A 6,160-nucleotide genomic window follows, 5' to 3' on the forward strand; every position below is an offset into this window, starting at 1 on the left:
CCAATTCCGGTGGTAAAGTATCTATGTATTGGATGTCTTTTCACTTTTTTCCTTTTTCACATAAATGTTGATTGTGATGTATTTTGTTAAGTATGTTTTATCATCTATGTGTATTTAAGTTGTTTTGAAACATAATTGTCTACAGAATATTGATATGACTTGACACTTGTGTTTTTCATGCTGAAATAACCAATGAAGAACATAAATAATTTGTAAAATAAAAAGTTATAAATAAAATACCGGTACAAACAAAAAGTAATGCGTTTGGCCATAAAGCTAAATTATTAATGCTTTAAAAGAACTGAGGGTACAGACTCATCCCCCTCTTTTGATCACAATATACGGCCGTGGCTGCACCCCGTCCCACGGGCCTAACTCCCCTTTTTTTCTCCATTAAGGAAGACAGCATTCTGGGTTGGTCCCATCAAAAGACCTGGGAATGTACTTGGACCCAAATGCGAAACACCAAGTATGTGTACACGTTGAGCGTGGATGTGATAATATCTTGGAATGTCTTTCCATTGCGTTTAGTAAGAATTTAGGTTGCTTAAAAAACACTCCTACAGAAATAAAAGGAAACAAGGTTTGTGTCATGTGGTTTCCAAAGAGAGAAAAATTACATTGAATGTTTAAGAAGCAGTATAAACTGCACCGGAAAACGGTGTGATGAGGAAATTATTTTACTCATTGAAGCTTCAACAAGGCTCATCCCGGTTGTGGTGGCATGAAAGCTAATGACAATATTAGGATATGCGTCAACCTCTGTGGACTCAACTGGGTGTGATTGTATAAGAAGTGTCACTACCTAACCTAGCAGAAATTTCAAATGTTGAACATACTAAGGGCCAGATGTAGGTTATCCCAATTTATCTATTCTTAAATACCGAATTTTACCGATTCGGTATATAAGAATAGGTAAATGGGATGTAGATACATTTTCAGTAAAAATTACTGAATCCGTAAGATTCGGCATTTACCGAATCGGTATTTACCGATTCGGTAATTGCCGATAGGAAAGAATGGCAATTACCGAATCGGTAAATACCGATTCGGTAAAATGGGGGAAACATTCAAGGATGCCAGCGTGTCACTTTGACACACTGTTGCACCCCTGAATTGTGCTTGTGTGCAGATGTGGCACATATACATGCCCTAAGGGCATGTATGTCTGGCACATGGCACAGTTGAAAATGCACAGATTTGCATTTTCAAAGGTATTCCTTATTTACCACCAACTTATAGTTGGTGGTAAACAACGAATCCTAAAATGGGAAAAGCACTCATTTGAGTGCTCCCTACATTACAAATTCGGTAATTTACCGATTTGGTATTTTAAGGAATTGGTAATTTACCGATTCCTTACAATGGCGAATCAGTAAATTACCGAATTTGCAATTTAGGCCACCTCAACCCAAATGCCCAATACCGGTCGGTAACGGTCGAAATTCAGTAATTTCGTCCGTTACCGACCAGTATTGGGCCACCTACATCTGGCCCTAAGTTCTTTACAACTTTGGACTTGCCATCTGCGTACCATCAGATCAGGCTACAAGGAAGTTCTCAAGACCTCACAGCTTTTATCACTCTTATGGAATGTTATATATATTTTGACATTGGGAAAATGAGAGGTCATTCATGAAGATTTTTAGTAGCTCAGTCTCGATTTGGAGGTTGAGCGATCCACATGGTTGTGTGGTGCGTGTGTCATGAGTGACATTATGTGCAGAATTTGTGTTCCTCATATGGAGTGTATAGGCCTACCAAAAGGGATCTAAAAAGAGATTATGGTTGGCAAAGTAGGACTTTTGAAAAGAGTAGGGTAAACTCCATAACTGTTATTTGCCAAGGATACATTTTCAAGTTAGCCGGATTTTGGTCATGTACAGGGGCCATTACCTCTACATCTATCATTAGATTTGCTTAGTGGTTGTTTTGCAGCAAAGGTTTTCTGAAAATGATCAGTTGTGTTCTCAGGAGGTTGAGAGCTCCTTGGTAAGTTCTGGCATCAAACACAAAAGATGTTTTTTTATAGTATCCTGAGATGCTTTGAATGGTGGTACATTTCAATAGCACTCTTAAAACAGGCATCCAACTTGCTTAAAAATACAGGTTAGTTTGGGAGCGTGTTTTACATGATTGGCTGTGTGCTTTCAAACTGTCTCCCTACACTACCACGGGAAAGGTGCAATTTGAAATATTCCATGGGAGAAAGCCTCACTCTGTGCTGGTACACAACTAGATAAACTGGAGGAATGGTTGTGTGAGTGCGTCTGATCACAGTGCATGGATTGTGACACAGTTATATAAGATGGATGGCAGAAAAGTAAATTTTGTTTAGAAGAAAAATAAATCAATAATGATGAAAAGACTAGAAATAGTTGTATATGGAACCTGAGCATAGATTCTATTTGCCACAATAATTTGGGACATGATCAGTCTTGAACAACAGAGACTTATCTTCCTTCAGGACAACTATTAGGGTTGGGAGGGCAGTTGATAAACTAGCCATTACCACTAGTTGTCTGTCACATGGGAACTGTGAACATGCAAGGTTAGAATGCTTACTGCAGCCAATATGGGGCCAAGGAACGGATACAGGAAGCTTGTGCCCCAGAAGTGCTGCACAATCTGCAAGCAGATGTTTTAAGGCAGAAAATGCCTGCATAGGAAAGTGAACCGAAATTGAGCCTCAGTACTTTGACGGTGCCAGAAATGCAAATGGCACGGCTCTCAAGAAGCGGCGTTGCAGAAGCAAAAAAGGAGAGTGTAGACTCTGCCATCACCAGGCCAACTTCAAATAAAAGGAGAAACAAAATACTGATGGCTTACTAATGCACATCCCATGTTGATTAGGATGACTAGTTTCAGAGTTGAACCACCATGGAGTACAAGCCACAAAGTGGCAGTTGTTATAATTTTGTTGTTATTTTGTCGTGATCCTGAGAGTAAACCTGGTCATTTTTGTTATTGATGCATACTGTGTTCATGTTTCATTATTCACTCATTACATCTTGCATGCACTCACTTCAGAAGTGGTTTGATATGTTTGCCCTAAGTGCACTTTCTTAAGCAGCCCTTGCTGCATCCTGCTCAGAATTTTAGATGGGTGTCAACCTTGTTAATAGAATTTCCATCGTCATGGACTATGAGAAGTCCTTTTCAGGTGGGAATATTATATCACATCATGCAGTGATTGTCCATGAAGTCTCAAGAGCATTCCAAAGAGCATCAGTACTCTTTTGTAGGCACTGGAACCTGCCCTAGGAGCCAGGTGTGTGGGCAACAACTACCCTTTACATCTGGGTTAGCCTCTTGGATGCTCATGACGAGCATAGCTCGTCAAGAGCCATGGCGCTCCGGTGCTCATGACGAGCTCAGCTCGTTATGGCCCGTGGACTGCTCAGGTGCGGGTAGAATTCCCCCGCTGTGCTGAACGTTCCATGGGAGGCAATACACCTGTGACGAGCTGAGCTCGTCATGAGCACAGGAGCACCGAAGCTCATGACGAGCTCAGCTCGTCATGGGCCTGGGGGTGCTGTGCGCGGCCCCCTCGCCCCTAGCACAGCGGGGGATTAACCCCCGCAGCGAAGGGGTTAAAGGGTGTATCTTCTTAGCTGCATCTCACAAGACATATGAGGATCCCAGAACATTCGCCAAATGCACTGTTTCCTCCAAATGTCACACCACTCGGGAATGTAAATTGCAAATCTGGTGTTTTTTTAAAGAAAGGCTTATGTGTCACTTAATAACACACATCTCAAAATGTTCTTACGGCGAGATGAGTGTATTGAGAAGGCCTGGACTAGCATAGGACGGGCTGCCATTATGGCGGTCGCCCTAGACCCCGGCTAGTTAGGAAAGGGGGAGGGGAGGCCGCGTCAGCAATGACGTGGCACTTCCCCGCATCTTGCCCAATCCTGATCAGGATTTCCCTTGCGTGAACTGGAAGCAATGCGGATTGGACATCCAGAGAATCCGGTCTGGACTGGATTCCCCGGGCGCTATCTTTAAAAGGAGAAGCCGGGAAGCTGAACAGTCTCTTGTTCCTACTCCCCGCGCAGAACACGTCATCGGGCCGGCTGCGGGCCCATTTAAACTTCTTTTTGTTCCTTGTGTTTCCCTCCTTTCCAGGTGTCCAGGTACGTCGGGTGGAGAAGCACGGCAGGAGCGGCTGCACAAGCAGACGATGGAGCGACTATTTTTTTTTCCCCTCTGCAGGTCGGTGTGCTGCGGTGGGGAAAAGGCAACAGGACAACGTGTGGAGCGTCAGCGAGGAGCCGGCGAGGGCAGCGATTAAAGTGGGCGCTGCACAGGAACTCAGCTGGAGCCGGCCAAGCAGATGAAGGAGCGCCTTTTTCTTTCATTTCCCCCTCTGCTGGTTGGTGTGTCAGGGCGGGGAAAAGGCAGCAGGACAAGGCTTGGAGCGGCAGCGAGGCGGATGAGCAGGGTGCAGCGGTAAGGTGACGGCGCATGCACCAGCAGTTTCGGTTGCCGGTGCCACACCGCAAGCAGGCCTAGGGGTGTCTGTAACAGGGCCTCACTGATTTTATTAGAATTGCCTCTCTGGTGCCTGTTGTTCAAGACGTGGGGCATACTCACCAGCTTCGCAGATACTTATTGAGACAAGTGCCTTTACTGATGGGTGCTTGAATGCTGCAACGCATGAAGTATAGGGGCAAGTTATAGGGGCCCAGAAGCGAGCGGGTGTCTATAACAGGGCCTCTCTGTTTTTGAATATAATTACCTCGCAGGTGTCTGTTTTAAGACGTGGGGCACTGCTTCAACGCACAAAAATTATAGGGGCAAGTTACAGGGGCCTGCTGCGGTTGTTTTACTGCTCATGGGTGCCTAGATAAGGCAGTTGGGCATTGTAGGTCCTGCTGGCAGTGGATGGCGATAAAGGTGTCTCATGGGCACTGACTTGCTGGGAGGGCATTCCCTGTTACTTTGGAAGGGCACTTTCACCGGGTGAGCAATACGATTGCAGTCTATAAGACACAGGGCAGATGCTGCGGCAGGGTGGAGTGAGTGTGGCGCATGGGACTAGATCAGGGTGTTTGTCATAGACAGTGCTTTGGTGCAAACTGATAGCCAAGGCGGGGTATTTTGAAAAGTCAGACGCCGCGCAGCGAAACAAGTGTTTGTATTTTCTTTCCACAGCCAGCACACTGCTTCTGGAGAACGTCACTCTTCCTCACCGAGAAAGCGGGTTGGCGATCATTGGAAGGACTTACTCGGCGGCCCCAGCTAGCCAGCAGTACATCGTTTCTGGGAGCCATAGAAGGTTTGAGCGGCCGGCTCACCTGAGACTACTGGTGGTCTATTATGCCACCAAGAAATTATTCACCCCGCCAAAGCGGAACAGGCACAGACCAAACGGTAAAGGGAGCAACTCGGTACCTGCAGTGCCATTAGAGGGCCAGGCTACCCCGCCCATGCCCCCTCAGGGCTATTGAGCTTCCAGAGGGTCAGGCCATAGTTCCTGTGCCCCCACCAGGGGAGGGGGCAAGGGGCAAACATTCCAGATCATCCTGACATAGCAGCCAACCTGGCGGCAGTCCTGCCATGGCTGGAAAAAGTGGGAAACTGGTCCCATGCGGCGGGGCATCCTCCGCGGATGCGATTGAGAGGGCAAACAAATTGTTGACCGAATTGGGCGTGAGACAACGAAAGGAGGGGCCGGCAGTACCAGCAGAGAATGCGACGCCCACGCCCGCAATCCCGAGTTTCCAGTGACATAGTCCCGTTGGCACCGGCAGTACTGGCAGGGAACGCGACGCCCGCACCCACACACAACCCCGGTTCCCAGTGGCATAGCCGTCCCGTTCGGGGCAACACCCCCGGACTCAAGACCAGCCCCAGTGGAGAAAGCAATCCGGTAGCAAACAGCAACGCGAAGGACCCGGAGGCGCACAAGAAGGGTGATGCGGCAGCACCAGCAGGTACAAATGTAATTTTAGCGCCTCTGGGTGTTGGAGAGCTGCGCTCGGGTAGGGAACGTTTGGGACGGCATCTGTCTACAGAGACTAAGGAAAAAATATAGAATGGGAAATATGTCAACATGTTTTCCCTCCTGATTGATGAGGAAGTGAGGGAGGAGGCCAGAAAAAGCAAGGAATGGATGCATCACAAGGAATGGGGAAACATTCTACTGAAATAT

The sequence above is a fragment of the Lissotriton vulgaris genome, chromosome 12 (genome assembly GCF_964263255.1).
Source record: "Lissotriton vulgaris chromosome 12, aLisVul1.2, whole genome shotgun sequence".
Taxonomy (NCBI): domain Eukaryota; kingdom Metazoa; phylum Chordata; class Amphibia; order Caudata; family Salamandridae; genus Lissotriton; species Lissotriton vulgaris.